Source organism: Camelus bactrianus, chromosome 4 (assembly GCF_048773025.1).
Source record: "Camelus bactrianus isolate YW-2024 breed Bactrian camel chromosome 4, ASM4877302v1, whole genome shotgun sequence".
Taxonomy (NCBI): domain Eukaryota; kingdom Metazoa; phylum Chordata; class Mammalia; order Artiodactyla; family Camelidae; genus Camelus; species Camelus bactrianus.
In genome coordinates, this window is record NC_133542.1 from 80,463,816 (window position 1) to 80,486,793 (window position 22,978).

At 43.7% G+C, this 22,978-nt stretch overlaps 1 protein-coding gene across 29 annotated transcripts in view; it reads left to right on the plus strand.

Moving 5' to 3' along the window:
- LOC141577532 (uncharacterized) overlaps nt 1-22,978 on the plus strand; it is a 137,951-nt gene that overhangs the window by 53,422 nt on the left and 61,551 nt on the right. For 25 of the 29 annotated variants that reach the window (XM_074362898.1, XM_074362891.1, XM_074362899.1 and 22 more), the window contains 2 exons: nt 4,816-4,939; nt 16,880-22,951. The gene's annotated coding sequence lies outside the window, so the exon portion shown is untranslated. The remainder of the gene's footprint in view (nt 1-4,815; nt 4,940-16,879; nt 22,952-22,978) is intronic. The other 4 variants (XM_074362894.1, XM_074362892.1, XM_074362897.1 and 1 more) reach the window with 1 other exon arrangement.

Genomic DNA, 22,978 nt, shown 5'->3' on the forward strand with positions numbered 1-22,978 from the left:
AATTTATTCTTTCTAGGTGATTCTGATTGTCCCAGGACAATTATTGAATTCATACTTTTCTCTTTGATTTGAAATCCCACCTGTACAAAATAATTACATACACTAGAGTCTCTTTTTGAACTCATGGTTCATTTCTGTCAATCTCCCTTCCTTACTCCAGCACCATATCTTACATATTGTAAAAATTTATTTAATCACTGGCAGTCTGATTTTTTTTTGATTCTTTTCTTCCATCCCAAATTTTCTTGTCTACTATTATGACTTTATTATTCCTGAAGAGTTCCAAAATATTTTGTTCAAGTTAAAAAAAATCAGATTGGAATTTTCATGGGAGTTTTTAGTAAGTTTTGAATTATTCTTAGGAGAACTTACATCTTTACAAAACTGCTTTCCTCCATGCAATATGTTTATGTCTCTACATTCATACCTCTTACTTTAACACTCAGTATAGTCCTGAAGTTTCTCCATTTAGAACATGGGCATTATTTTTGAATTTATTCGTTTATTGTTTATGTTTTTGTTAATTTTGTGAGAATTTTTTGCTATTATATATTTAAATGCTTAAAACTGACATTTAGTAAGGAAGATTCGGTTTGTCAATACTCAATTTGTAACTTGTCATTTAAAATTGTAAGTATTAAGCACTTGTTCCAGAATCCTTTCTTTTCTGTTTTTAAAAATTTGTTTCCAAGATTCTCAAAATGGTCATAGCTAAGTAGTAGTATAGGTGGGGAGACAGATGGAGAGAGGTAGTGTGGCTCATGTACAGACTGTGAGCAGTTTCATGGCTGCCTTTAGGCTGGAGAAGCCGCAGAAGAGCCCAGGTTAGACCGGGGGTGGCTTTGTATGCACTTGAAAGCCAGCTCTCCTGCCTGTATGGTGAAGCCTGGTGGGCGTGGCAGGTAGATGATCAAGGTCCGATGGAGGTCATTGGCTGCACAGAGCACTGTGTCTGTGAGAACTGGCTAACATTACCATGGGAAATGCTTGGCGCCAGGAACACTGCAGGGGAGCTGGGGAGCCTGTGTGTTAAGGATTTTCCAGTCCTGGGAGTGGGAAGAGCAGACTCTGCATTCTGATCTGAGTTTGAATTAATCCTCTTTAGTTTACTGGTCCTCTGACTTTTGTCAAGTTATACATCCTCTTTGAACTCCTGTTTACTTGTCTCTCAAAACAGGAGAATTACAGCCTGCTGCTAGAGTGTTTGATCAGGGTAAATGATTTGTGTCTATAAGATGCCACGTACAGTCACAATCTCAGTGAGAAATGGGCTGTCACCTCTTCTTCTGCAACTCAGTGCTCCATAAGACAACGGGGGAAATCCAGTCCCTAATTTGTGTGTGATGAAATGAGGAACAAAATTAACGTCTTGCCTTTCCCTAGCAGTATTCTTACTTCTTTGCTTCATTTACCTCTTTCCTCCTTTACTCTCCCCTTTCACCTCCTCCACCAAAAGAGACTGATTCTGTCTCAGAACACTACATTCAAATTACTTTAAATGTTGGCTCATCCCCATGAAATTACAGTGAAATTAAAAATAATCTGTACATGTCCCAGACATGATTATATTTGATTTATACACACACACACACACACACACACACACACACACACACACACACAATCAGGATGCCTCCCGTTTGCTGAAGGAGAAGGACCACTTTTTCTGAGCTTTCATTCACTGAGCGTGAGAGGAAAGTCTCTTAAGCAGAAATTCACCTGGCTTCGTGCATGGTTTTTTAAATTGGATTTCTGCTTTGTGTCCATAGAAATATTCTCCTATTAGAAGAGGGGAAGTGGAGACATAGATATTCTGCTGAGATATTGGTGTCATCATATTTGAGTTGGAAAGGACTTATGACAGCATAGTGTTGTAACTTTTTATGGGTGAGAATCCATGATAGTGTAACTTGGACAAGAACCCGGGTCTTCTGTCTTCGTGTCCACGTGGATGAAGAGGCAACTGGGTGGGGGATGGCAGGGATCCTTCTTGCTTGAGTTCCAGGGTCTTGCTAGTTTTCATTGTTTAGCTGCCTTTAGTTTATGTCCATGTGGCCTCTCATGGGAAGGTCACTATGTCCTGATAGATTGAGTTTCTAATCAGCAAAAAGGTCTGGACCCACTAATGGTTCCCAGAGATTTTCTGCTGACCTGCTGACACTTAATATACATGAGACCTAAGAAATTCCTGGATATAAAATCCTTAATGTTATCATTTGCCCTCGAGTTCCATAGGAATGGAGTGCTGTCTCAGGCTGTCTAAGGCTAGATCTGAACAAAGATAGGGTGATAGGCTGTGCAGCTGGACCCTCCCCAGTCTAATGGGATTTCCACCTTAGTTTTTAGAATCAGGCAGATTAGTTCAAATCTTGCCTTTACCATTTATTAGCTTTGTGACCTTGAGGAAGAAACTTTACTTTTTGAGGGACCAATTTTCTTTATCTGTAAATAAGTTCAGTATTTATTTTAGGGTTTTTGTTTTAGAATTGAATGAATCAATTCCCTCATTTATTCCTAAAATACAGATCACATGGTTCTATGCTGGTGCCTTAGTAGTTGATTACTAACGGACTCAGCAGTGAGAATGTGGGTGAGGACCCCTGGATAATAGAGCTTATATTCCAGGATATGCTTGTAAAAGACTGGATTGCAGTGGATTTTTAGTAAATGTCCACTCCATTCCTAATCTCCATTGATTGTGTATATATCTTTATACTAATATATGAACAATTTTTTATTGCAATTTAAGTCTCTGTAGTATTTAAAGTATGTAGCTATAACAAAAATACGTGAAATAAAATGATCTGACTTTTATTTTCTTTTCAATAAGCAAAACAAAATAAAATAGAAAAGAAAAGAAAAAGTTTTGAAGGAGTAGAAATAATTTTATTTCCGTGGAATCAATTCCCTATGTTAGGTTTTTCGGTTGTGTTCTTAAACAGCATATAAAATTGACAGGTTTTGTGTTCAGTGTTGATAGCTGGGTGAGTATAGTTTCTTTTTGTGGTTGTCTTTGATGAATTATTTGCACTAGATCATAAGTAATGTGCATGTTACATATTGGAAACGAGGAAACAGTGGAGACATACTACCTCCAATGCAGTCATTTTGTTACCGAGTCCAAACTCATTCTGCTCACCAAATGACAGGCCAATAAACCGGGAGATGAGGTGTTGGAGCAAGGAATAGTGACTTTATTTGCAAAGCTGGCAGATCCAGAAGATGGCAGACTGATGTCCTGGAGAATCATCTTCCACAAGTCAGAATTGAGTCTTCTTTTATACTAAAAAGGGGCGGGGTTTTGATTGGTTGTTGGAAACTTCTTGCTGTATGAATTGCTTGTCCTTTGAATCCGCTGTTCTTGCAGCTGTCCATGCGGATCAAATCATGTTGCCCCTGTGAAAACTCCAAAAAATAAAACAAAGGTTATTCTCTATTTTGCAACTTGCCATCTCTACATAAGTGCAGATGAATTAGCATCCTTCAAGATCACGGCCAGGAGAATAGGCTGTCCTGGATATTTCAGTCTAAAGGCAACTTTCTTTTACAAATGGTGCAGAGCTAGCAAGTCTGAGCCTAGAAAACAGGGCACAGGGTTAAAGCCAAAGGAACAGACCTAACATGGGGTCAAAATTGTTCTTTTCTATTACAATTCCCTTTTCTGCTTCATAGATAATTTTAGTAAGAAACATGAGCAATTTTGTATTTTTGCTTCTTAATAACCGATAAGTGGGCCAACTATATTTTTGTGAGCAGAGATGCTGTGCGGGCATAGGGGTCACAGCACACTCTTGTTGGGGGTGGCCGACCCTGAAACATGTCTGATGCCACGTGAGTGTTGGTGAGGGTCCCCCTAGCCAGCGGCACTCTTCAGGAAGTAGCATATGTGCTTTGACTTCTTGAGACCTCATTTTCGGCTGCAGGAAATTTTTTCAGATACTGCGATTGAAAAATCACTCCAGCTGGGGATAATTAGGGAAAAAAGGAAAAGGAAAAGGGTTTGGAGTAGAGTAGAAGAGAAGGACATAAGTTCACGGAGCCTGAGTGCTTGGCAGCGGGGCCTCGGGAGAGAGAGGAGCAGAGGTGGGGAGGTGCCTGACCCCTGAACCAGCTCCTTCACCTGTCCCCGTGCCCAAGCCACAAAGCTTCCAATGGGCCTGGGCCACCTCTCTGGGCTGGATGTCACCCTGTGCAGAACCTTGAAAATCGAATGTAAGGGGTGGGCAGCACTCACCTAGGGGGTCACTGTGGATTTCAGTCAAGTCCACAGTGCCTTTTCTGGTCATGTGCCTTCACTTGTCCTTTATCTCAGGATCTGAGGAGGAGGAGAAAGGAACTCAGGTAGAGATCCAGGAAGATATCCGACTGTGTTAAGAGAGGACAGACACAGTTACAAGGGGACCGAGGACACTTGCAGCAAAGTAAAATGACTTCACAACTATTGCTTCAGAGCTGCAGGTGTGAGAGAGCCTAAGCCTGTTTCAGAGTGCAGGGGACAAGCGGAAAGGAATGGCAAAATTTCCACTGAAAATTGAAATTTTGTTAAATAACCTGCTACTTTTGCTTGTATCACTTGAATGAATGCAGGCATATTTCTGTGGGCATTTATAGGTTCACTCAACCCCACCAGCCCCTCTTGCCCCCATCGGGGATGGGATTTCTCAAGCACAGTGCACCTCCTGCTTCGGTGGGCCACGCTTCGGGTCCTCGCCTGGTGCCGGGCTGCTGCAAGGCACTGAGTCCCTGAGGCACGGCCTGTGATACACGACAGGAACATCTCTGCTATCGACTGAGGGCCTCCTTTTCCCCCTGCAGTGTAAGAATTCCGGTGACTGAGTTAGAAGCATGCTTCCAAGCTGTCCGTGTCCTCGGCATCCAGAAGCGGAGCCTGGAAGCTTCCGAATTTCTCCAGAATGCAGTCTACTTTCACCTTCGGCAGGTGAGTGTATGTCCTTACACAAGTGGAGGAATTACTGCAGTTTTCCTGGAACTTACTCACCACTAGTCCATCTGATTTTTCTGTGCTAGGATTCAGTATGGCCTGCTAAAATATCTGGAGTCAGATCTTGAAACCCTGATGAAGAGGATTATTTATTTTATTTCACTATATGATAATCTTTTACTTTCAAAATTCAGAATTTTTGGTTCTTTCAGGCATTTTTGGGGGGGTTGGCAAAACAAATTTGCTCTTACCGTCTTTGCGACCTGTTGCTTTGTGCCTCTCACCTGTCTTCTGTCACTTGTGAGGCAGTTCCATTTGTGACCCTGTCCGGGTTGTTCATGTTATACAACATAAAGTCTGTAAAAGTACAGTCCCTTTTACTCCGAAGACATTCCACAAATAACTCATTAAATCTGGGTGTGGTTTTAAGAAGACAGAATCATTAGAACATGTAATTGCAGGTTGCTAGTGCAAAATCCCCAAATCAATAGTCTAGCTCAACATCTAAAATCTTTCTAATCTACCTTGGATTTGTACGGATAAGTGAAGCAATTTGCTAAGAATTGAACACCAGGGTTAGAATACAGCCTGGTGTAGCTCAGCAGGTCCTCCTGAGCCAGCGCTGTGCCAGAGGGCGGGGCCGAGGGAGAGGGCGGGGCTTAGGGAAAGAGGAGGGCCAAGGAGGAGGGGGGTCCTGCCCTCCCTGAGCTGACAGTTTCATGGCAAACACCTTCACCATGTGAAGAACTTGGAGTTTCTTCTAAGAACACTAGGTTTGAAAAGAGTCATAAAAGAACGGGAGTGACAAAATCCAATTTGTCTCAAGTAGGGGAGAGCAGCTGGAAGGCCACGTGGGAGACTCGTGAGTCCAGGTGGGCAGTGTTGGTGGCTTCTACCTGAGCGGTGGGACAGTCAGTGGGACAGTCACCGGGAAAAAACGAACAGATTTTAGGCATGTTTAGATGGTAAAAAGGAAAGGATGAATGATGTCTGTGAAGGTAGGATGGAGTAAGGCCCAGGTTTCTGGGTGGATTAATGAGGTAAATGATGGTCCTGCTGTTCTCTGAGCAGGGAAAGCTGCAGAGGGAGCTTTGGGGGAACCCTGATGAGTTCAGCTGTGGATAAAGTGAAAGGCTGTTAAATGTGTGGTCTGGGAGCTCAGGTGAGAGCCAGTAGCGAGTAGGGGGAGGGGAGAGAGACGTTCAAATCATTTTGTCTTGTGAGCATACAAATAATTATGAGTAATGATACACTTACGCCTCTATATTCTGGATTTAACACCCATTAACATTTTGTTATATTGACTGAAGAGGTTCCTAATATTTTTTAATAGAAATAAAATAAATAGAAACAAAATAGTGGAGTTAATAAACATCTTAGAGTTGATGTGTGTCCTTCTATGTATTTTGATACCTCATCTGTTTATAACCATAATCTATAAAAAGTTAACTAGTTTAGCATAAGTGTTAAACAGAGGGACGTGACACACAGTTTTGGGGCTTGAAGCTGATCTTCTCGGGCAAATTATGTAGCCTCACTGTACCTTTGTTCCATTTTCTGTGACTGCCCCCGGGCCCCTCATCACAGATGATTTCCTAGACTAGATGATGGGAGGGAGGCTGCTGAAGGGAGTAAGAAGTGGCAACTGCTAGGGACACTTAAGAGAGAGACAAAAAGGGATTAAAGTCAATAAACTCAGTACAAACAAATACTCTCAAAAGAGAAAGAATCCTGCAGTGTTTAGAGCCACTTAGCATAAGGGAAACAAAATCACGTGGACCCAAAACTCTTGAGAATGTGAGTATTGTGGGTGGGAATGTGTCATCAGAAAAGGGTTGAGAAAAGGTCTTTTGGTTTCCCTTGACGTTTCCATTAATGATGGGGAGCAGAAGTGAAAACCCTCAGCTTCAGTGGAAGCTGCTGTTTTGTGTGAAACTGACCAAACTTTGGAGACCAGTCATCAGCGGTGCTGGCAAATGAAGAGATTTCGGGATTGGGTGGGGCACTTGCTGTGACTTCCAGGTGACCTACTGGCTGGGGGCTGTGAGGCGGGCAGTAGGTTTGCAGGGAGACCCGGGCATAATCCCTGGCTCTGAGGCTGCTGGTCTGACTAGCAGACCTGGGCACAGGCAGTCCTAATGGGGCAGCTCGGGATGTGGCCTGGGACACCTGCCGTGCTGAGGGGGAGAAGAGCGCTTCCCTGAGGGGGTGTCCCTGCGGAGAGTGGAAACGTCCTCCTGCAGGGGAGGAAGAGCCTCTGAGCAGGGTGCTGGTTGCACAGGCAAGACCACCCTGAGCACTGAGGGTTTGGGGAGCCGGAAGTCACACAATGGCCCGAGCAGCCTTGTTCCTGAGAAACTAGAGGGAGAAGAGGCTGAAAAGTCAGGCTAGGGTCAGACACTGTGGTGGGTTATAAGTGACAGTAAAGGACTGGTCAGGCAGGCACGAGAGAACCCTGTGGGTGTCCCAGCTGGAGCGTCACGCCAGAGGGTGGAGCTGAGTTATAGACTTTGCCACTTATTAGCTGTGTGACTTTGAGCAAGATCACCCCACCTCTCTATATATACCTTCATCTGTAAAATGACACAGTGACAAGCTCGTGTCATCAGAAGGCTTAGTTTAGCTCTGATCCTCTGTGTCCAGTCCTGTCAGTGCTGCCCTGCAAGTTTCTGCAGTGGCTGCTCTTACCCTGAGATGGGAGGGCATAGAGGGACTTTGTAGCGCCCGAGGGCAGGAAGGGGTTGCTTTAAAAACAGACATGTAGCCGCCTGCAGCTGCAGGCCTGCAGGCAGTTTGGTTGATGGTCCTGGAGAGGACTTTGGAGGCCTTAGCATCATCATAAGACTTGTTTTCCCTTGGGGGCCGGAATTGCCTATGCAGATTAATGTGGAAAATTTGGGCTTCTGGCAAAGCTGTTTTCAGAGATGGTAATATGCATAACATATCGTAGAAAATATAATGCTTTTATTTAATCTGTGGGACTTTGCAGTTGTTGGGAACACCTCTGTTGGCCTGGTCTCCACGGAGGACACTAGGGGTCGGCAGAGCGTTCGGGAGGGCAGGTAGCCTGCAGTGCTGCTGCGGGGTGTTCTCCCGAGTAGAGCACTCTGCTGAGTTGACTCTTCTCTGAGTTTGGTTGCCAGATGAGCAGACAGCAAATTAATGAGTTCTGGTGGGATTGTATAATGACAGAAAGAAAGAGGGACCCGTAGTTTTTCTGGACTAGAACACGCTTTTGGTTCCTGATCCAGTGTGTTCCATTACAGAATTGATGAGTTGTGTCTATTCTGGGACTTGTCGACTGAAAGAAATGTGTAGCCTGAAAGTTTAGAGTTACACTTTATTAGGCGGGAGGACTCGAGGCGGGATGACAGCCTTCAAATCTGTCTGAGGGACTGCTCCCAAGAAGTAGGGGAGGAACTAGGATTATATAGGAGCTTTACAACAAAGACCAGGGAGTTGGAACAATAAAAGATTGCTTGTTATCTAAAGAAATCCAGGCATCTCAAGTTAAAGAATTTAGTGCCTTTGTATGTATCATTTGACCTCACTGGATTCATTCTTTAGACAAGCACCTATCTATCTAGGGCAATTATCCTGTCTTCTTATTCTCAGTCTGTTCAGAGGGCAGCATTGTGAGTGGCTGTAGAGGCTGGGCTTCAGGTCTGTCCGCACTGGGGGTTGGCGGCAGCCTTGATGACTTGGTTTCAGCATTCTTTGTTTACTGACATGGTTGTAGTATTTTAATTCACATTGTAGTATTTTCATTCACAGACTGATTGTGGATAATCTGGAAACTTGCAAAGGAAACGAGATGGAATTACTGCAGGTACCTTCTACTTTAATAAGCCGTGTGCAAACATAAACATTGAGGAAGCATACATTTGAATTTGGTGGTGTAGGAAAGGGTTTCTGCACATTACAGGAGAACGCAAGGCTGAATATCTCTTCTTTGTTGGCAGGGATGTGGGTCAACCTGTCTTTTCTGTAGCGGTTTCTGAGAGCACTTTATGGTAATTAACAAACATTGACAAACGGTGGCACACTTTGCATTTAAGAGCTGACCTGTGCAATCGTGTATTGGACAGGTGGATTTCATAGGCAAGTGGTGAGGTGGATTGGAGAGAGGTGTAGCCCAGGCCTGGGCTCAGATTCAGGTTTAAATCGCCATTTCCTCACCAAAGGACCTTGGACTAGAGTGTAACCTCCATTAAACTGTTGGTGAATCTGTGAAATATGCATTATAATATTCGTTTCTTCCTGGGTTTGTTGTAAGTTTTAAACAGTATTATAACACACATGAAACACTTAACAGGCACTTAGCAGTGTTCACTGTGTCCTTCCGCCCCGCTTAGCGTGTGTTACAGCCGTAAAGGTAGCATGTGCCTGTTGAGGACGTAGTGGTAGCCCCTTGAATAGGTTGTGAATTTGGTGATTTCCTTTAATCCTTGAAACTCTACGTGCCATTGGCAGTTATTTTCATGAACAGATGAGGAATCTTAGGGTAAAGAAGACGGTGTAATTTGCCCAAAGTCAGACCAAAATTTTGGGTGCAGGGGCCTCTGTTCAGCATGGGCCCCTGGGCTTTCTGCCCTCTCCATTCAGCACCAGAGCCAGACGTGGAGTCGCCTGTCTCCCAGCCCAGAATATCCGGCAGGCAGCAACACAAACCTGGACCTGTTCTGCTTAAGCAAAAACTCCGGAGGGGAGGCAGGTACTAAAGGGATAAATGTAAAAACAGACGACTGCAAACTGTTATCAGCTCAGAGAAGGAAAGGAACACGCCTCGCCGTGCAGAGCTGGGAGCTTTCCCTTCAGGGCTGCTCTGGGGGCGTTCATTTCAGCTAAACAAACTCCGCTCCTGCACCAAGGCATGAAGGCAGGGTGCATGTAACCAGGCTGACTGTGCCTCGTTGATCATATTCATTCCTAATCCAGTGTCAGCTGTCACGGGCACTTACCTAGTAAAGAGATGTCGGCCATAATCATCACGCACTTTGCTTGGTAGTTTTTTTGGCCCCACTTTTGAGATGAGGTAATTGAAGCTGGGGAGTTTGCTGCATGCCCGTGATTACCATGGAAATACCCCTACTGGTCTTTCAACCTAGACTGGTGTGGCTGTTACATCCCAGCCCTGTGAATGGCATCGTGTAGCTTCTACCAAGTGGCCCAAATGACTGACATTGATTTTCTTAATCCGTAGGAAATGGTATGTGACAATAAGAGAAAAGGTGGTAAGAAATTCTTTGGAAAACTAGAACAAAATCCAATACTTCCCCAGCTGGGGTAGCGTACCCAGTGTCACTCATCCCACTCACAGCCTGGCACCTCCTCCCTCCCGACTCCATGTTCAGAAGCCACTCTGAGCCTTCGAAGAACATTTTGCCTCGTGACACTGTTGACTAAGACCTATGACCTCTCTGTCCCTGGTTAACTCTCTCTTCATGGCCATTTAAATTTTATGCAGGCTCCTCCACTCCGATGTAAGAAAAGACTCTTTAAACTTCTTGATGAAGCTCCTTAATGAAGATCTTGTGAAGGAAACCTAGTCAAAACCTGGGAGGTATGCACACAGTGACTGCATGCAACCTCAGCACTTTGTGAAGTTCAGAATCAGAGGGGTGGGAGACTCAGGAAAGGATTTTTAAGGTAGAAAGGGGAAAGTGAAAGGATGCAGGCTGTGTGAGACTGAAACATCTCGGTCCCAGCCAGCAAGGCTCCTGCCTTCAGGATGGTGTATGGGGAGTATAGAGTTCTCACAAAGAAAGAAGTGGTGGGATGGGAGGGAGGACAGATAGATTCTTTACTAGGGAAGGAAAAAGTGGGCTGAAAATTTCCTGGTTGAATAAGAGGACTGTGACATGATGTGCTTGCATTTTGGAGATAAGGCTTTTGTGGGGACAGGCCTAGGAGAACGCTCTCTGGCTTGGGAGTCAGCACAGCAGAGAACCACAGAGAACCGGGCTGACCTCAGGGCCCCTGCTGGGGGAGGGGCTGCCCGCCATTTTGGTCCTGGGGGCTACTTCTGTCCCTTAGCTGGGGCCTCAGAACTCCCTTCACATCCCAGTCCTGTTGATACAAGAAAACATATGTGGGGCATGGGAAGGGCTGTGTCCCAGGCTTTGGTTGAGCCCCTGGAATGTGCCCCACCAGACGTGGGTCCTTGGCTTCATGCAGGAAAGGTTTCAAGAGCAAGCCACTGTTGAGTAAAGGTAGATTTATTCACAGAGACACATTGAAAGGCAGGAGAAATGCCACGAGGTGTGGGGGTTGGGTGCTCAGATTAAAAGTAGGTACACACTCCACAGACAAAATGTGGGCCTTTTCTGAAGAGGGAGAGAGAGTGATGACCGCGAGGTGGCGCTGTGTTGCTGGTTTTCATGGGCTTGGTTGTTTTATGTGCTAATAATTAGAAGGAGCAGCCTAAGGGCAAGGGGCTGGGATTCCCAGGGAGTTGGCCATTTCCCACCGTTTGACCTTTTGTGGCTAGCCTTGGGATGGCCATGGTGCCTTGGGGCGTGTTATTCACCATGTTACTATTACAACGGGTGTATAATGAAGCTCAAGATCTGCTAGAAGTAAAATCTCTTCATCCTGAGCCTCAAGGCCTACTGGGGGTTGAATCCTTCACCATTTTGATGTTAATTGCTGTGGCCTTCCTTGAATGGCTGTGCTCTGGCCCCTTCCATCCTGTCTCACTGTGTTGACACAGAGAGAGCAAAGGCAGGGCCCTGCCTGTGCTCCTGCATTTAACAGGGTGAGGGGTGGGGTGGGCTGAAGATGACTCTGAATGGTGAGAATGTTGTTTCAGATTTTCCCACGTGGGACATGGGGACGTGCCAGCAGCCACCGCAGATTTATCTCACGGGCATTATCGCTTGTGTCACTCATCTTTTTCTATTTTTCTTTCTTTATTTTTTCAAGTATTTAATCTAAATTTAACATCAGGTTTTCTTAGGAAAGAAATTTCTCTTTTTCTTTTCATTGGGTCTCTTTTGGGGGGGTAGGTAATTAGGTGTATTTATCTGTTAGAGGAGGCCCTGGCGGTTGAACCCGGGACCCCGTGCACGCTAAGAACACGCTCTACCACTGAGCTCTACCACCCGCCCCATCATCTTTTACTTTTTGCTTTAGCTGCCAAGAATCTTACGGCTGAATTTCTAGTCGGCCTTTAACACTTACCCTGACTTCATGGCATTCGTTTTTATGAGTTTACTTCCCCCTGGTTTCATTTAAGTATTGAATCTCCATTTTCTCTTCACTCTAACTTTTGTCTTTTTGTTGTTATGGTTGTTAAGCTGTGTTAAAAATTGTTTAATTTCTCTTTTAGCAGGAGGCTGAAAGTAAATAATTATGTAAACAAACTTATCACACTTAAATGTTTTATACTTTCTAAGCTGTTTATTAGTTACTTAAAAACCGAATTGAATACTGAAGTGATAACATTTTAAAATTATTTTTTAACATTTTATAAAAGTATAGCTGATTTACAATATGATATGTTTCAGGTGTACAATAGTTGCACAATTTTTATTGTTATGCTCCATTTATAGTTATTGTAAAACATTGGCTATATTCCCTGTGTCGTAAGATCCATCCCTGTAGCGTGTTTATGTTAGATGGAGCAGTTTGTATAAGAAAGTTGGGTAATACAAAGTCTGGGGCGTGGCTCTGTCTAACCCATGTTCCCGGTCACCCTTCCTGTCAGAGCCCAGGCCCTCACTCCTGTCTGCAGGGGAGCAACTGGAGGCAGCCCTCATCAGCGCTGGCACCACCCTCTGAGTGGCAGTGACAGCAGTGACTGTGTTTGGATGTGCAAAGTGTTGTTCCAGGAGCTTTACATGCATTTCTGCATTTAATAATTAAAGCCCTCCTTTGAGGAATCATTTTAGATTTTTAATGAATAATACATTTTATTTTGATTTTGAGAGTTCAAACTTCCAGAAAATTTACTGGAATAGTACAATAAAGGCTTAGATACAGTTCACCTAAAAGGGCACTGTTTGCCCTTTTGTGTCTGGCTTATTTTAGTATAAACTTTCAAGGTTCATCCATGTTGTAGCCTCAGTCAGTACTTTATTCTTTTGGTTTTATAATATCTTTTTCTTCTTTTTTCGTTTTTTCTCTATTTAAAAATATTTTCATTGAATTCTAGTCAGTTTATAATGTTGCGTCAGTTTATAATTTTGCATCAGTTTCTTGTGTACAGCACAACACTTCATTTATATAGGAACATACATGTATTCATTTTCATATTCTTTTTCAACATGTTACTATAAGTTATTAAATATATTCTCCTGTGCTATACAGTATAAACTTGTTGTTTACTCTATACATACTCAGTATCTGCAAATCTTGAACTCCCAATTTATTTCTTCCCACACCCTCTCCCCTCTGGTAACCATAGTTTGGTTTCTATGTCTGTGTGTCTGTTTCTGTTCTGTAGATAAGTTTATCTTTTTGTTTGTTTGTTTTTTTAGATTCCACATGTGAGCGATCTCATATGGTATTTTTCTTTCTCTTTCTGGCTTACTTCACTTAGGATGACATTCTCCACGTCCATTCATGTTTCTACAAATGGCATTATTTTATTATTTTTTATGGCTGAATAGTAGTCTATTGCACAAATATACTACAACCTCTTTATCCAGTCATCTGTCAGTGGACATTTAGGTTGTTTCCATGTCTTGCTATTGGAAATAGTGCTGCTCTGAATATTGGGGTGTAGGTATCTTTTTGAACTACGGTTCCTTCTGGATATATGCCCAGGAGTGGGATTGCTGGGTCATATGGGAGGTCAATGTTTTGTCTTTTGAGGAACCTCTGTACTGTTTTCCAAAATGGCTCCTCCAAACTGCAACCACAGTGTAGTAGGGTTCCCTATTCTCCACAGCCTCTCCAGCATTTATTGTTTGTGAACTTCTGAATGATGCCTATTCTGACTGGTGAGATGTGATATTTGATTGCAGTTTTGATTTGCATTTCTCTGATAATGATATTGAGCATTTTTTCATGTGCCTATTGGCCATTTGTATGTCTTCATTGGAGAAAAGCTTCTTTAGGCCTTCTGCCCATTTTTGAATTGAATTGTTTGTTTTTCTTTCTTATCAAGTGTAAAAGGTGTTATATATTCTGGGAATTAAGCCCTTGTCAGTCTCATTAATTTCAACTATTTTCTCCCATTCCATAGGTTGTCTTTTAGTTTTGCTTACTGTTTCCTTTGCTGTGCAAAACCTTGTAAGTTTAATTACATCCCACTTGTATATTTTTGATTGTATTTCTATTGCTTGAGTAGACTGCTCTAGGAGAACATTGCTGAGATGTATGTCAGATATTTTGCCTATGTTTTCTTCTAAGAGGTTTATAGTGTCTTGTATACATGTTTAAGTCTTTAACCCATTTTGAATTTATTTTTGTGTATGCTGTGAGGGAGTAGTCTAACTTCATTCATTTACATGCAGCTGTCCAGTTATCCCTACACCATTTGCTGAAGAGGCTGTCTTTACTCCATTGTATGTTCTCACCTCCTTTCTCAAAGATTCAATGACCAAAAGTTTGTGGGCCTATTCTTGGTAATTTTGTTTATCCGTTCATTGATGGATGGATATTGTTTGTAACCTTTGGCTACTCTGAATGATACTGCCATGAATATTGATGTGCAAGTTTTTGTGAGAATATGTTTTCATTCTGTTGGCTGTACAGTTGGCCCGCCATATCTGTAATTTCCACTTCATGGATCCAGATGGCTGATTGTAAAGGGACTCGAAAATCCTTGGATTATGTTATCCAGGGTGGGGGGTTCCTGAAACCAACCCCCCGAGGATACTGAGGGATGACTCTACATGTAGGAGTGGAATTGCTGAGCCATATAACTCTAACCTTTTGAGGAAACACCAGACTTCTCCAAAGAAGCTGCACCATTGTCCCTATCCACTGGCTGCAAATGAGGTATCTCTGCCTCCTCAACGACACTTGTTATTGTCCATGATTTGATTAAAACCGTCCTAGTGGGTGTAAAATGAGAACTCATTTTGATTTTGATTTGGCTAGTGATGCTGAGCTTGTTTTCATGTGCTTATCGGCCATTTGTGTATTTATTTAAATCCTTGGCAAATTTAAACATTGGGTCGATTTTCTTTGTATTGTTCAGTTGTAAGCATTTTTTATATATCCTGAATACTAGTCTCTTCTTAGATACATGCTTTGCAAAATTTTTCTCCTATTCTGCATATTGTCCTTTCACTTTAGTTTTTTTAAGCATTAAAACAATTTCTTTACAGGGGAGGTAATTAGATGTATTGATTTATTTTATTTTTCTTGCTAAGCCTACACTCTGTCACTTGATATACCCCCTTCCCCTGTCATTTCACTTTCTTGATGATGTAATTTGTAACAAAAAGTTTTAACTTTGATGAAGTCCAGTTTATCTGCTTTTTTCTTCTATCACTTGTGCTCTTCGTATTGTATCTAGGAAACCAAAGCCTATCCTAGGACCACAAAGATTTATACTGTGTCTTCTTTTAGAAAGTTTATAGGTTTAGTTTTTACGTTTCTGTCTGTGATCAATTTTGAATTAATTTCTATTTATTTAAAATATGGGGGTCCAGATTCCAGATTCATTCTTTTGCCTGCAGATACTAAGCACTCCCTGCACCATTTGTTGAATAGACTATTCTTTCAATGGAGTGTTGTTGACACCCTTGTGGAAAACTGACTGTAAATGTAAGTTTTTCCCTCTGGGTTTTTATTATGTCTCATAGATTTATTTATCCAAACTTATGCCAGTACCATTCTGACTTAGTACTATAGCTTTTTAGTACAATTTAAAGTGAGTCCTCCAACTTTGCTCTGCTTTTTCAAGATTGTTTTGGCTGACCTGGGCCCCTTGCACTTCCATATGAATTTTGGGATCACTTTTTCAATTTTTGCAAAGAAGTCAGCTGGAATATTGATAAGGATTCCACTGAATTTGTAACTCACTTTGGGGAGTTTTAACATTTTTAACAATATTGTCTACCATTCCATGAACATGGGATGTGTTCCATATATGTAGATCTTTTAAGTATTATTTCGGTGATACATCAAAATATTCAATGTACAAATCTTGTAAATTTTTGTTAAATGTATCTCTCATTTTATTTTTAATGCTGTTGTAAATGGAAAGTCTGAGCTTCTTGAGGGTAGGACTATATATTAATTTGTTTATTTCTAGGATTTCTACACAGCAAATACTCTAGGTTTATATTTGCTACATAAATCTATCCACAACTCTTCCCACCCCCATGTTATAAGAAACCAAGACCCAGGTTAAGCTACCTGAACACCTATGTGGAAGTGAGAATTGAGACCCTTGGTTGGGGCTTTGTGAAGATGATACTGAGAGCTTATTTAGGATGGCTTCATCTTAAATTCCTTTAAACAACACTTTTGGTGTAGTCAGATACATTAAGATCATGCCCTTTTGATGTGCAGAAGAGCTAAGACTATCATTTTCAAATAATTTCTAGTGAGAGTGTTGTACTTGAAATCAAATTTGCATCAATCTTTGAAGATATATGTTTCAGGAATTTTGACTAAAGAACACCTGTCTTTATTCATTAATGACAACTAAATTCTCAAGCAACATGTAAGAGTTTGAGCAAACTGCCCCAGCCCCGTAGTGCTGGTTGGCTGCAGCTGTAACTGGAGTCAGTGCTTACCTCTACCAGCACGCTTGGGCTGATCTGCTCAAAGGTGTTCGTCCAAATGTTTGTCTGTAGTCTGTTGGACAAAGCCATAAAACATTGAGTTAAGGTTGCTGGAATGCAATATATTCCTATTAATATTAAGTAAGCACATATTGAGTGCTTACTGTATGTTGGGAATTGTCCCTCAGCCTCACATGTATATTATTTCACTTAAAACTTCATATATTTCCTTGTTATTCTCACTTTACAGATAAGGAGACTGAGAATTAGGTCTTCTGTATTTTGGATGGAGCTCATTATCAATGACAGGAAGTTGTAAGGAAAAAGATATTGATTCATCCTGAGAAAATATTTTTCTGACCGTCAGCAGTGAAGAGGGTGAACACTGAAGAAGGTGATCATTGTTTGAGTGAGACGAGTCCCGGGTTGTACGGAGTCAGCATCCCTGTCCTGGACACGGCACGTGTAGATCTGTGTGGTGGGTAAGGCGGCGAGGCCGCGCAGGGAACGTGGATGCCGGGCCATTGGGCTGTGCTCAGGCCCAGTGGGGCTTTCTCCTAAGGGCAGTGGACCGTCATTGACAGATCTTAAGTAGGGGAGAGGGGTGCTCTCGTAGATCACTTTTGTCTTGTAGAATGCTTAGAAACATTTAGAAGGCTCTGCAGGAGGTGATGTGATGAGTCAGATTAGGGTGGCTGCCAGGTGTAGGAGTGTAGAATTTTCAAGTGGTTTTCAGTCCCAGTTTTGTGGCTGAGTAGCTGTGTCACTTTGGATGATGCACTGAAGGAAGTAAACAATTTATCTAATCAATTGAAGAAGTGATATACCGACCTCCCAGGACTGCTGTGGCGATCCAGTGAGATAACGTGTGCACAGTGTGCAGCATGGACCCCAGCACACAGTCAGTGCTGAGTGAGTGCCAGTGAGTACCTGGTAGGTCAGGTGTGGGTGGTGGGACTCGGTGACTTAGGAAATCTGGGCCCTGAAGGTGGGGTCCAGTCACATCTGTGAGTGATGGGCCTGAGCTGGGAGAGGCAGGGAGACCTTGCCCCCCGACCAGGGGCCCTGGGTAGGATGGCTATGGGAGGAGCACCATGAAGTCAGCTCTTTGCAGGTGGAGCTCGAGTTGCCTTTGAGACATCTAAGTGCATTGTTATGAGCTCAAAGAGGAGGTCTGGGCCCGGGCCGTGAATTTTCCTATAATCTTAATCCCTGAGGACGGCGAGGTATTGATCACAGAACGTGAAGACATACTTTACAGGACAAGTGAATAGTAGTATCATCTCTGTCATCAAAGCTCACATCTCTTTATTCATCACAAGTTTGCTATTGGGTACTTACAGAGCTCACTTCACCGCCATCCCCTGGGCTCAGGCTCCACAGTAAAGAGCTGGTGAGACTCCCTCTTTTCCAGAAGAAGACACATTTAGCTGGTAGAATTCTGTACCTCTCCAGACTTAGAATTTTAGTTTGTTGTTTTAATTCTATTTTCTGTTAGCCATCTCCTGACAGGAGAGACGTTTTACCTCATGGATATATTTCAATTAGCTGTTACTGAGAATTGTTGATCTGATCCATAGTGTAAGTATTATATTAACCTTGTAGAGTATTTATCATTTTTCTGTCTTTGCCCTTTAATTTTGTATGCCCCTTCAAGTCTCTATCCTATTTGGGGCCTTATTTTTTTTAATTAAAAAATGTCTATTTGCAGTTAAGAAAAGAAAAGAAAAGAAAAAATACACATGATAGCTAAACTTAGAAAATATCTAGTGTGTTTTCTGTCTCGGCAACGGAGGGTTCTAGAAACTCGTGAAAACCTTCATTACACAAGTTTCTTAAAATGCTGATTAAGAAATAAAACCTTCCTTCTTCATCTTTCAAGCTGCACAGCTAATTGTGAAGAAAGTGAGGGGAAATCCTCAGAAGCCAAGACAAACCAGAAAGCAGGGATTCTGGGTGATATGCGAGCCTTAGAAGCCCTGGGGTGCCTGTTGGCTCCTGTACTGAGTTTCAGTTGCCTTGACAGGAGGGTAGGATGTGAGCCCGAGTCTTCTCACACTGGGAGTTGGATGACTGATCATATGTAAAGCCAAGCCCATCCCGAGAAGCATGGTTTACTAAAGGGTTAACTATGAAAAAAAATTCCTCAAGGTAAGACAGTAAGGAAAGTCAATTTTTTTGGAAGAGGGGAAAAATAACAAATCCAAAGTAAGGATATAGTTTAAAGCTCTTCTGGCATGAGAGTGACCACAAACTCCTGGCAGAGAATCACAGCTACTCCTGGAATGAGAAGCTGTGGTTTGAATGAATCAGTGAGCAGCCATTCCGAAAAAGGCCTCCAGAGTCTTGAGGATCAAGATACTTGACTGCAAACACCTGTCTTCCAAGGTCTCAATCAAATAACCAGAAAGGTTTTAAAGGAAAGAAGCCATAATCATAGTTCTATTTCTTAACATTACTTTATGCTAGGAATTCAGAGGTGACTATGGAGTTGTCTCCTCTTTTATGGACCTTACCTTCTCTTTGGGGAGACAAACTGACATAGTTGGGGAGCTTGGTGGAGGGAGGTGATAGTCTGTTGCAATTAGCCAGGAGAGGAGATTAAGAAAGCAGTGAAGGGTGGGTGAACTTTTTAGCTAAGGACATTCTTGTTCTGCTGGCCCTTAATTGCAGGCTCAATGAGCAGTCACTGGAGGGAATAGATCTTACGGAGGATGGACTTAGCTCAGGCCTCTTTAGAATGGACAAGTGAACCTGGAGAAAGACAGTCAAATCTGTAAAGACATTAAAGTTCACTTGAACGTGCTCCATCCCTGAGCCAAAGATAGGACAAATATGCAGCACTTCTTAAGGACAGAGGAGTGGTTTTTAAGGTTCTCCAAGAATGAAGCCCAGGGAACCGAGATGGCCAGTTGTCAAACTGTGACTTTGCTCTTTGGACGGTGTACCCACCAAGGTTATTGGCCTTTTATACATTTCCATTTCTCTTTAAAACATGTCAGGTGATGAGGACGTGGGCACAAGTGTTTGACATCTTGTCGAGGCGACTTTGGGTACCTGCCTAGAAACGCGGGCACGGCTACAGCTGCGTCACACATGTTGCCGCCCATCCCGCTCCCCGGCTCCGTGATCACGGCAGAGTGGTTCCTTGTTTACCTGTCCATCTCCTCTGTGACATCATAACCCATGAAAAGACCGGAGAGTATTAACTTGGCTTTGTTAAAGTCAAAGGAACAGATCTAATATGGAGTCAGATTTGTTCTTTCCTATTTCAGTATTGCCATGGAGAAGACAGTTTGGGCAGCTTTTTATAGGGTCCTCGAAGCTTTATCTCTCAGCCTCTGGGGGCCTCTCTTGAAAACCCTTCATAGCTGTCTGGCCTGCTGGAAAACCACTCCGACTGTTTTGCCCTGAATATGTGTTCAGTTTATAACTCATCTCTACTCCTTGGAAAACAACTCAATAAAAACTCAGTTGGTTTTCCACCAGCCATGGGCAGGGGTGAGGGATACCTTGTTATTATTTCATAAAATAATAATAATAATAAAAATAGTAATAATAATAATAATAATAATAATAATAATAATAATAATAATAATAATAATAATAATAATAATAATAATAAAAGAAGTCTTAAAACAGCACTGGGCACATAGGTGAGAGTCAATAAATGCTTCCTGGCTTAAATCAAAAGTGATGACTCAGTGATTCCATGGCTGCTGTATTTGCTGAGCTAGTTACTCCTTTGCTCCATTACACATTTTTTTAACTGAAAAATAAATACATGCAAATGGTTAAAAAAAATTCAAACAGAGCACAAAAATACACAAATGAAAGAAGTTTTCCCTCATCCTCTCTTCTTTCAGCCCTCCCTGGAGATGCCACTGTTTACTATCCTTTGGGTGCTTTTCCAGATATGCTATGCACATTCCCACCTATGTATGTAAATTCCTTTAAAGTTTTAGTTATTTTTAACTTAAAGGGATTTAAATCCTCAAGTGGCTTCTGCCTGGGTAATAGAACAGAACAAATCTGACTCCATATTAGATCTTTTCCTTTGACTTTAACCCTATGCTCTGTCTCCTAGGCTTCATCATGCTTGTAAAACAATGTTGCTTAGAGCCTGAAATATACAGGAAAACCTATTCTGAAGGCTCTGATCTTTAAGTATATTTAACACATTTTCATTCATAAAAAGATAGGAAATTGCAGAATAGAAAATAACGTTTGTTTTGTTAGAGGTTTACAGAGATTTGACCCAGGCAGATAGCTGCAAGAACAAAGGATTCTAACAAGAAGGAATTCCTACACCAAGAAGATTGCAACAACCAAGCACGTAGGAAAAGAGCCTGAATTCTGACTTGGGGAGATGGTTTTCCAGGACATTAGTTTGCCATCTAGGTCTACAGAAACTTGCTATTCCATGCCCCAACACCTGGTCTCCCAACTTATTGGCCTGTCCTGCACTGAAGAGAATGAATTTGGATTTGGTAGCACTCCTATCTACCTAGCAAGCTGGGCACTGGAACTGAGTGTTATGGAAACAACAGGCCAGCCAAGGAACAATCACCACTCGGAGTGTTGGCGTACTCAGATTTATTATGCCGGCGGGCTCAGAGGGGCTTCTGCTCCGAAGTTCTGAGCACCCACCTCCAAGACATACACATGAAGTTTTAAAGGGTTAATTACAAGTAAGGGTGTATTAGCCAATAAGGCTCAAGCAACAAAAAGCAAGGAATCAGCACACTGGTGCTTGTCAACTTGTAATAGACACTTGTTGAGCTTCGATTTACGACTTAGCTTTTTAGCCCAGTAAACTGACACTAAACTTCAGATTTACGAGTTAGCCCAGCAGAATTTAGATCAGTAAACCGACACTTATCACACTTAGATTTGTGACTTAGCTTGTTAGCCCAGCTGGGCTTTTCCTTCACATGAGGACAGCTCTCCCACACACAGGGAACTACTGTGAGCCCTTGATGGTTCCACTAGGGTGGAGTGTGGTTTACCCAGGACGGATGGGGACTATGCACCAACACTCAGGCAGTCTGCTCTGTCTGGGGCTCTGATCTTGAACCACCCCGTTCCCTGCCAGCCCAACACCTGGGACAGTGGAGCTAAGGCAAAGATCGTGCCTGCCTGTTTCCCAGCGTGTAAAAGGGGAATATGTACTCTTCCCAAGGTAGTTCTGAGCGACAACACCTGCGGGTGCTTGGTTCCCAGACCAACAGAAAACCCTGCTCCGCGTGGGGGCAACAGGTGTGATACCCGTAGGGGTTCTGCAGCAGCATCGGATGGAGGGCTGGATCAGGGAGGTAAAACTTGAGCTGCTGGCCTTGAAGTGTTACAGAAGGGTACAGAGGCAGGACTGCCGCCTTCTTCAGGGTGCCACCAGAGGTAAAGCTTTTTCTCTCCATCCCCGCTAGGACCTTACCCTTTCCAGATCCCTCCCTTCTCTCTGCTCTTCCTGTCCATCTGTCTCCCTCCACTTTTTCCCTCCTCTCCTCCCCCTCCCATCTTTTCCCTCCCTCACTGCCCCACCTTCTCTCGCAGAACCCAGAGCGGATTGCTGGTCCTCCTGCGCATGGGCGGTCGGTGTCAGCTGGACCGCGGGTTGGAAGCTCCAGCTCGGAGCCGGGGATTAGCCCCAAAGGCTTCTCAGCTCTGTCGCCCGGCAGGCCTTTAGCTCCTGCCCGGGGCCGGTGCCTCTGGCTGTGGAAGTGCAATGTGGGGTCTCCCGGGAAAGGGGTCAGGTGGCTGCGGGAGGGCGGTCCGCGTGTCACAGACCACGAGGGCGCGAGTCAGCCTGTGTTCAGCTGAATTGCTCGGGCCAGACCCCTCTGCCCGCGCCACCTGCCCCTGTGCCCCTGTGCCACAGCTTCCCGGGGCCAGGTGTGCACCTGCCGCCTCTCACCCAGCCGGGCTCCCCTCAGCCCACTGCTGGCGTCCCCTTCCCCTCTCTCGCCCGCGAGTCCTCTCCTCCCGGGCTTCCTCTCCTCGGCCACCGGCCCGTCCCCACAACTGGGCGGGCTGCGTCCCAGGCGGGCGGGGTCTGCGGACCCGGACGGGGCAGCTGGGGCTGGGGCTGGGGATGGCCTCCGAGCGGGGCTGCAGCCCGCGTTTCCACCCATTTCCCTGCCCCGCGACTCCGGGGCTGCCCTGGTCTTCCTTTCCCGCTCCCTGAGGAACAGCTCAGTGGCGTCTGCGCTGCTCCCTGGGCTGAGAGCCTCCGGCTGTAAAGCCCAGCTACTGGTGGAGTCGGGAAAAGGGATCCTCAGTGCCAAGCGAGCTTCTGTCTCCTCCCTCAGTGTTTCTGCCCCAGGTAAGTACCTTGAACACTTTCAGGTGT